Here is a 10,021-nt window from a genome sequence, read left to right on the forward strand (position 1 = left end):
GCACCAGAAGCACCAAGTGCTGCTGCTGTATCAAACATTCTTTGAAGTTTGATACTTGAGTGATTCAGTGTACTCTTTTCTTTTCCTTTCTTAATTTTTTTCTTTTCTTTATTTCTTTTCTTTTATTTTTTATTTTGGTTGTTTTGTTGTTGTTGTTGTTTGTTTGTTTGTTTTTTGTGACAGGGTTTCTCTGTGTACCCCTGCCTGTCCTAGACTCACTCTGTAGACCAGGCTAGCTTTGAACTCACATAGATCAACCTGCCTCTGCCTCCTGAGTGCTGAGGTTAAAGGTGTATGCCACCACGCCTGGCTGGTTCAGTGTCCTCTGATAAGAGTATTTCTTCTTATGAACCCAGACTTCTGTGCACACACTTTGACTTGAAAGAAAAATAAAATTTTCTATGTGAGTTTCTGGGAATAAAGGTAAGTAAGAGTGCCACTTCTCTTTAAAAATCTTTTAATTAGCATATGTTCATCATACGGACATTTTCTTATAAGTAGAGTGTACTTTGAGTATATTCGCAAGTCAAATCACTGTGACCTCTCCTACTTGCCTTCTCTTCCCTGTCCTCTCCTCCCTGCCCTCTCCTCCCTGCCTTCTCTTCCCTGTCCTCTCCTCCCTGCCCTCTCCAGTGACTCCACTATAATGGGAGCACTTCAGTGTGATGAACAACATGGGACTACTTAAGCTTTCATTTTCTTTCTGGTAAGTGGGACGTTTAGCAGTGGGAGAAATGAGAATTGTCACTGTATCCTGTGCTGTGTCCTCCACTTGTACCACCAAAGTGACATGAGAGTTGCTGCTGATGGAGGAGACTCAAGTGAGGAGATTAAGCCACAATGTCACGCTCAGAGCTGAGTGTCTTCCACAGTAAAGTCAGGTGGGTGTTAATTAGACGGTGGGAAGACGTTTGTCTTCTATGCCCGTCTCGTTGGTACATTTACAAGTCCTGCTACCTTGTTACAAGGCTCCGATCTTGATCTAATTCTCGGGTTAACATTCATTAATGTCAAGGAATTAGGATAAATTTCTCTTTTTGGAGACCATGAATGGTCAAACTCACTATTAAAATTCTCATCAGGATAAACTGTTTTGGCACCCTGTAACTCGAACTATTCAGTTTTAGGCTGGGCTGCCATACATAGCCAGACTCTCCATAGTCTTATGAAAACTATTTATAAATTGTGCTGCCATGGATGTGAGGTGAGGGATATCTGTACATCTATATATCTGTCGTTGAGCTGCATACTACTGCCTTTTGGCCCTGGCTGTCTCAGCTTCCAAATGTACTTCTTCTACCTTGTGCTGAACTGGCATTGTGGACCATCATTGGTGGGTTTAAGATAAACCAGCTCATGTGATTATTCTAGAATCAAGGTCACTTTTACACTATTATCAGTTGTCCTAACCTTCTTGGAGACTAGTAGTATGGAAGGAGCTATTTTTAAATGGACACAGCTTTTGTCCTGCACAGCCCCCAGAGTACAATGTTATAATGCACAGCCCCGGGGTACAATGTTATAATGAACAGCCCCAGGGTACAATGTTATAATGCACAGCCCCCAGAGTACAATGTTATAATGCACAGCCCCCAGAGTACAATGTTATACTGCACAGCCCCAGGGTACAATGTTATAATGCATAGCCCCCAGAGTACAATGTTGTAATGCCCAGCCCCCAGAGTACAATGTTGTAATGCACAGCCCCAGAGTACAATGTTATAATGCACAGCCCCAGAGTACAATGTTATAATGCACAGCCCCCAGAGTAAAATATTATAATGCACAACCCCGAGAGTACAATGTTATAATGCACAGCCCCCAGAGTAAAATGTTATAATGCACAGCCCCCAGAGTACAATGTTATAATGCACAGCCCCCAGGGTACAATATTATAATGCACAGCCCCGAGGGTACAATGTTATAATGCACAGCCCCCAGAGTACAATGTTATAATGCACAGCCCCCAGAGCACAATGTTATAATGCATAGCCCCCAGAGTTCAGTGTTATAATGCACATCCCCCAGAGTACAGTGTTATAATGCACAGCCCCCAGAGTACAGTGTTACAATGCACATCCCCCAGAGTACAGTGTTATAATGCACAGCCCCCAGAGTACAGTGTTACAATGCACAGCCCCCAGAGTACAGTGTTACAATGCACAGCCCCCAGAGTTCAGTGTTATAATGCACAGCCCCCAGAGTACAATGTTATAATGCACAGCCCCCAGAGTACAATGTTATAATGCACAGCCCCCAGAGTACAATGTTATAATGCACAGCCCCAAGGTACAATGTTATAGTGCACAGCCCCATGGTACAATATTATAATGCACAGCCCTAGGGTACAATGTTATAATGCACAGCCCTAGGGTATAGTGTTATAAGCATAGCTCCAGGATAAAATGTTATAATGAATTGCCCCAGCGTAGAATGTTATTATGCTATATGGCACCCCTGTCACAGACATCACACTTCTCCCACTGTAGGAATCTCTAATACTAATACCACACGGTCTGTCTGCTTCTGTAAATCTAACAGTGGGGCCAGCTTCACATCAGTAGTTCCTCTTAGCCTGGATCCCAAACTGGAAGCCATTTGTGTCATTCATAAGTGGCCACAGGAATGTTTCGAAGAGTGAAATATGTTTCTTCAGAACCAAAAGAAGCTAAGTAGGCATTGTGCTTCACTGTTAATTACTGGAAACACAATCATTTCTCTTTTCCTTCTGTGGTGATATCCCGATGTACCTCCATTACTGAATCCTCAAAATGTTCAGTGATATGAAATAACTCAGGTTTATTTCTGACCACCTGGATCATATGCATCTCACAAAGGCTCCAACATTTTTTGTCAATATTCATCCAGTTTGATTAATATGACATTATAAGGAAAGGATCATTGTAATTTTCTCTTGTATATCTTCTATAGTCCAACTGAGTCACCAGAAATTCATGTATTGGAACTTAATCCCAGTGCATCATGGTTAGACATAGGGCTGGATGTGGGTTTCATGTCAAGAGTGCCTTGCCTTTGAGATGGATTAATGACACTGAAAAGGGCTACTGGCAAGGGTAGATCCTGCCTCTCACAGTCTTCTGACGATTGGGGACAGAGCGTTCACCACCTTTTGTTCTGTTCTCTACCTGGGCACACAAGAAAGGCATCATCATATACCAGTGCCTTGATCTCAGACTTCGCAGCCACTGGAATTGTGAGGAAATGCATGTCTGTTCTTTACGAATTGCTCAAACTGTGGTAGCCCATTATCCTTGCACAGAATGAACTAAAGCAATGTTCAAATAGACTGGATCTCTTGGAACCAATAATATATGTAGAGAACGTGAGTTAACATGGACAGAGCTGAGCCTGTCGGTAGCTCATGTAAATTTAAACGAACGCAAATTGCTTTTGGTTCTCCCTCATGAGTGAGATGAAAACTATGCCATTTGCCACTTACCAGGTAATAAGCCTAAAACCATTGTAATCTGCTTTGCTAAACATACAAAGGCTTCATAGAAGCAGTAGCGTTTGAGAATGGATATAAAGAACAAATTTGAGGTGACTCACTGTTATTTTCAAGCTTTCATAAAAATGCCAACCTGGCATAATAATATGATGAGGAATACTACTTAGGAAATTCTTCAGTTCCTTCGTGTTGACGTTAAACAGAGAAGGCTGTGGAAACTGCCAGGCAGCTTTACTTTGTCCTGGCTCTTGCCATCCAGGCTGAGAATTGAAATGGAAAGCCATCACCTGTCAACATCCCTTCACCGTCTTGGAAGATGGGCACTAAGAGGGTCCATGGGTCCAGCGCACCCAACGTGAGCTGTGCCAAGCTCAATCTCTATTTCTTTCCCAGTGTCATAAAACTCAACTAAGACATGGCTATGGTGGTACTTGGACCCCTAAATATTAATTTTATTTTGTTTCTGTTAAGAAAGTTTGGCATTTGCATTCACTAATACATGGGTAGCAAAGTAAGTAGCCATTGGTTCCTATGACGAAATAGTGATTCATCGTCACAGGTACATACTGTGGCGTGGTCCTCACCAGACCTAGTCGTCTTTAGCCAACAGGTTATTGTGTACATCTAAGAATGAACCAACAGCCATTGTCTGGAAAAAGGACAGTGATTTCACTGAGGGGACTGACAGCCTTCATCTTGTTTGTTTGAAATTTGTTTGTTTGCTTGTTTTTCTCTCATACATTATCTCCTGACCACAGTTTCCCCTCCCTCTACTCCTCTAACCACGCCCACATCCCTCTCCCCCACATCCCTCTCCCCCACATCCCTCTCCCCCACATCCCTCTCCCCCCACATCCCTCTCCCCCACATCCCTCTCCCCCACATCCCTCTCCCCCCACATCCTCTCTCCCACATCCCTCTCCCCCCACATCCCTCTCCCCCACATCCCTCTCCCCCACATCCCTCTCCCCCCACATCCCTCTCCCCCACATCCCTCTCCCCCCACATCCCTCTCCCCCACATCCCTCTCCCCCCACATCCCTCTCCCCCCACATCCCTCTCCCCCACATCCCTCTCCCCCACATCCCTCTCCCCCCACATCCCTCTCCCCCACATCCCTCTCCCCCCACATCCCTCTCCCCCACATCCCTCTCCCCCCACATCCCTCTCTCCCACATCCCTCTCCCTCCACATCCCTCTCCCCCACATCCCTCTCCCCCACATCCCTCTCCCCCACATCCCTCTCCCCCACATCCCTCTCCCCCCACATCCCTCTCCCCCACATCCCTCTCTCCCACATCCCTCTCCCCCACATCCCTCTCTCCCACATCCCTCTCCCCCCACATCCCTCTCTCCCACATCCCTCTCCCCCCACATCCCTCTCCCCCCTCCCTCTCCCCCACATCCCTCTCCCCACATCCCTCTCCCCCCACATCCCTCTCCCCCACATCCCTCTCCCCCACATCCCTCTCCCCCACATCCCTCTCCCCCACATCCCTCTCCCCCACATCCCTCTCCCCCACATCCCTCTCCCCCACATCCCTCTCCCCCCACATCCCTCTCCCCCACATCCCTCTCCCCCCACCATCCCTCTCCCCCACATCCCTCTCCCCCACATCCCTCTCCCCCCACATCCCTCTCTCCCACATCCCTCTCCCCCCACATCCCTCTCCCCCACATCCCTCTCCCCCCACATCCCTCTCTCCCACATCCCTCTCCCCCCACATCCCTCTCCCCCACATCCCTCTCCCCCCACATCCCTCTCTCCCACATCCCTCTCCCCCCACATCCCTCTCCCCCACATCCCTCTCCCCCACATCCCTCTCCCCCACATCCCTCTCCCCCCACATCCCTCTCCCCCACATCCCTCTCCCCCCACATCCCTCTCCCCACATCCCTCTCCCCCCACATCCCTCTCTCCCACATCCCTCTCCCCCCACATCCCTCTCCCCCACATCCCTCTCCCCCCACATCCCTCTCCCCCACATCCCTCTCCCCCACATCCCTCTCCCCCCACATCCCTCTCTCCCACATCCCTCTCTCCCACATCCCTCTCCCTCCACATCCCTCTCCCCCACATCCCTCTCCCCCCACATTCCTCTCCCCCCACATCCCTCTCTCCCACATCCCTCTCCCCCACATCCCTCTCCCCCACATCCCTCTCCCCCCACATCCCTCTCTCCCACATCCCTCTCCCCCCAAATACTCTGAAAAGAAAAATATGAAAGAGCAAATCCTCTCTCCCACATCCCTCTCCCCCACATCCCTCTCCCCACATCCCTCTCCCCCCACATCCCTCTCCCCCACATCCCTCTCCCCCCACATCCTCTCCCCCACATCCCTCTCCCCCCACATCCCTCTCCCCCACATCCCTCTCCCCCACATCCCTCTCTCCCACATCCCTCTCCCCCCACATCCCTCTCCCCCACATCCCTCTCCCCCCACATCCCTCTCCCCCACATCCCTCTCCCCCACATCCCTCTCCCCCACATCCCTCTCCCCCACATCCCTCTCCCCCACATCCCTCTCCCCCACATCCCTCTCCCCACATCCCTCTCCCCCCACATCCCTCTCTCCCACATCCCTCTCCCCCACATCCCTCTCCCACATCCCTCTCCCCCCACATCCTCTCTCCCACATCCCTCTCCCCCCACATGCCCTCTCCCCCACATCCCTCTCCCCCCACATCCCTCTCTCCCACATCCCTCTCCCCCACATCCCTCTCCCCCACATCCCTCTCCCCCACATCCCTCTCCCCCACATCCCTCTCCCCCACATCCCTCTCCCCCACATCCCTCTCCCCCACATCCCTCTCCCCCCACATCCCTCTCCCCCACATCCCTCTCCCCCACATCCCTCTCCCCCACATCCCTCTCCCCCACATCCCTCTCCCCACATCCCTCTCCCCCACATCCCTCTCCCCCACATCCCTCTCCCCCACATCCCTCTCCCCCACATCCCTCTCTCCCACATCCCTCTCCCCCACATCCCTCTCCCCCCACATCCCTCTCCCCACATCCCTCTCCCCCCACATCCCTCTCCCCCCACATCCCTCTCCCCCACATCCCTCTCTCCCCACATCCCTCTCCCCCACTCCCTCCCCCACATCCCTCTCCCCCACATCCCTCTCCCCCACATCCCTCTCCCCCACATCCCTCTCCCCCACATCCCTCTCCCCACATCCCTCTCCCCCACATCCCTCTCCCCCACATCCCTCTCCCCCACATCCCTCTCCCCCACATCCCTCTCCCCCCACATCCCTCTCCCCCACATCCCTCTCTCCCACATCCCTCTCCCTCCACATCCCTCTCCCCCACATCCCTCTCCCCCCACATCCCTCTCCCCCACATCCCTCTCCCCCCACATCCCTCTCTCCCACATCCCTCTCCCCCACATCCCTCTCCCCACATCCTCTCCCCCACATCCCTCTCCCCACATCCCTCTCCCCCACTCCTCCCCCCTCTCCCCCCACATCCCTCTCTCCCCACATCCCTCTCCCCCACATCCCTCTCCCCCACATCCCTCTCCCCCCACATCCCTCTCTCCCACATCCCTCTCCCCCACATCCCTCTCCCCCACATCCCTCTCCCCCACATCCCTCTCTCCCACATCCCTCTCCCCCACATCCCTCTCCCCCACATCCCTCTCCCCCACATCCCTCTCCCCCACATCCCTCTCCCCCCACATCCCTCTCCCCCCACATCCCTCTCCCCCACATCCCTCTCCCCCACATCCCTCTCTCCCACATCCCTCTCCCCCCACATCCCTCTCCCCCACATCCCTCTCCCCCCACATCCCTCTCCCCCCACATCCCTCTCCCCCCACATCCCTCTCCCCCACATCCCTCTCCCACACATCCCTCTCCCCCACATCCCTCTCCCCCCACATCCCTCTCTCCCACATCCCTCTCCCTCCACATCCCTCTCCCTCCACATCCCTCTCCCCCCACATCCCTCTCCCCCACATCCCTCTCCCCCCACATCCCTCTCCCCCACATCCCTCTCCCCCCACATCCCTCTCCCCCACATCCCTCTCCCCCCACATCCCTCTCCCCCACATCCCTCTCCCCCCACATCCCTCTCTCCCACATCCCTCTCCCTCCACATCCCTCTCCCCCACATCCCTCTCCCCCCACATCCCTCTCCCCCACATCCCTCTCCCCCCACATCCCTCTCCCCCACATCCCTCTCCCCCCACATCCCTCTCTCCCACATCCCTCTCCCCCCACATCCCTCTCTCCCACATCCCTCTCCCCCCACATCCCTCTCTCCCACATCCCTCTCCCCCCACATCCCTCTCTCCCACATCCCTCTCCCCCACATCCCTCTCCCCCCACATCCCTCTCCCCCCACATCCCTCTCCCCCACATCCCTCTCCCCCCACATCCCTCTCCCCCCACATCCCTCTCCCCCCACATCCCTCTCCCCCACATCCCTCTCCCCCCACATCCCTCTCTCCCACATCCCTCTCCCCCACATCCCTCTCTCCCACATCCCTCTCCCCCCACATCCCTCTCTCCCACATCCCTCTCCCTCCACATCCCTCTCCCCCACATCCCTCTCCCCCCACATCCCTCTCTCCCACATCCCTCTCCCCCACATCCCTCTCTCCCACATCCCTCTCCCTCCACATCCCTCTCCCCCACATCCCTCTCCCCCACATCCCTCTCCCCCACATCCCTCTCCCCCACATCCCTCTCCCCCCACATCCCTCTCCCCCACATCCCTCTCCCCCACATCCCTCTCCCCCCACATCCCTCTCCCCCACATCCCTCTCCCCCACATCCCTCTCCCCCAGATCCACTCCTCCTCCATGTCTCCCCTCCCTTCCACTAGGAATAAATAGCATTGATCCCAAGGGTGCAGAGCTAAACAGGGATGAGCTTTAGAACGACTTCTACTCTTCACCTTTTCCTAAAACAGGATGAATTTTAGCAAAGTGTTCTGAGAAAAAGATGGATAAAAGAAGGTGTGGCTGTTTGTATTGTAAATCACAGACTTTCGAGGACACGCTCAACTGCACACTGGCTTTATTTTATTCGGAACCCAGAAAATCTGCCCCTCTCTGCCTGACTCATTAATGGGGTAGATGGTTCTCCTTACTCCGCTGTATAGCTTTCCTCAAAGAACTAACCACCAAATTAAAACGCTGGTTTCCTATACAAATTTTCCTCCCACTCCAGTTGTATGAGACTAAGCCAGCTTCCTCATTAAAAGCCTGGCTCTAAGATGAATCCGTGGTGGGGCTTTGTTGTTTTTGGAACCAAACTGGATACTATGTTTTACAAAAAGGGAAGGGAGGGAAGAAGCAGAATGGTTTTATTTTGTTTTGTTCTTTGAATGTAGTGGGTTTTTTTTTTTTAATGTATATTTAAAACTACTGCCAAGAGTGTAAACCAGGGATGCTGACAAATTTGGAGACCAATTGAAAGGAACACTGCCTGGTGACAGGAAGACATTGCAGAGATTAACTCCAGCAGCTCCCATGTCGAGCTGGATGCTAATAACACGATTGCAAGCAGATTGAAAATAAGGTCTTGCAGGCGGTAGTAGTCAGCTATGTCCTAATGCTCTGCCTCCAAAGGTTCATGTACAGCCATTTGTACTGTAAGAAAGACCCTTCCTTGCAAGACCACTCAGGGCCCCTGTGCCTATTCTCAGACAAATGCTGTCCACTTCCTCCAATGAACTTCCAATTTCTAGTCAAGATATTTTAATGTAAAAGTGTGTAAAGTTAAATTGTGTTTATTTACTATTTCTGCATGTGATGCTATGAAATGCAGGGCACCAGTTATTTTGGATCTTAGATGTGCCTGAAATGTTTGCTCTTTCGCACTTAGTGATTTCCAGAGTTCTTTGGTAGTGATTTTTTTTTCCCTCACACAAAAGTCATTCAATATTAAAGAGCTTAGGAGGAACAAAATTGGATGCTTCAGTTATCTAAAATGAGTAGTGAAAAGAAGGATTCTGAGAAAATAAGGAGTTGGACCGATTGCTTCATTAAGAAGGAACACTAAAGACAGACCCTAAGCTGAACACAGAAAGTGAACAGTTAGGAGCCCAGTTTATGCAATGTCAGTCAGTTCGCATATATTTTACAAGTCATTATATTAATAGCATAGAGCAGATGAGAAGCGGTTAGGTAATAAATATTGTAAATTAAAGTTTATACTTTAAAAAGTGGAGCAGAGAGAAGAACGGTCTTCTAAAGATGCCCGTGTTTCACGCTTCATTATCTCCCTGAGAGAATAACCCTAGAAAGATGGCATTTGGGTCATCTGTAGCACCCAATCCTGTAGCTCCGTGAACTGAAAGAACTCACTCAGAGGCCGTAACAGTGGAAGGAGGGTCCGAGAGTTGTGAGGTAGCTGCCGAAAAGAGAGGACGGAGCCCCAAGGCAAAGGCATCCTGAGGAAACATGTCTTACAAACCCCAGTGACACCTGCGCTGGAGCGCTAGCCTCAGGAGCTAGTAAATTGATGAAGTACAAACTTGCACATTTGTCATAATGTGCTAGGTTAGCAAGAACAAACAGTTGTACGCATGTCGCTGT

At 51.6% G+C, this 10,021-nt stretch overlaps 1 long non-coding RNA gene across 1 annotated transcript in view; it reads left to right on the forward strand.

Moving 5' to 3' along the window:
• Positions 1–842, forward strand: part of LOC311595462 — a 30,785-nt gene extending 29,943 nt beyond the window's left edge. Inside the window, exon 4 of the long non-coding RNA XR_014778453.1 lies at positions 634–842. This is a non-coding gene — a long non-coding RNA (uncharacterized lncRNA). The remainder of the gene's footprint in view (positions 1–633) is intronic.
• Positions 843–10,021: the final 9,179 nt, after the last annotated feature.

Source organism: Acomys minous (assembly GCF_964271855.1).
Source record: "Acomys minous genome assembly, chromosome: 4".
Taxonomy (NCBI): domain Eukaryota; kingdom Metazoa; phylum Chordata; class Mammalia; order Rodentia; family Muridae; genus Acomys; species Acomys minous.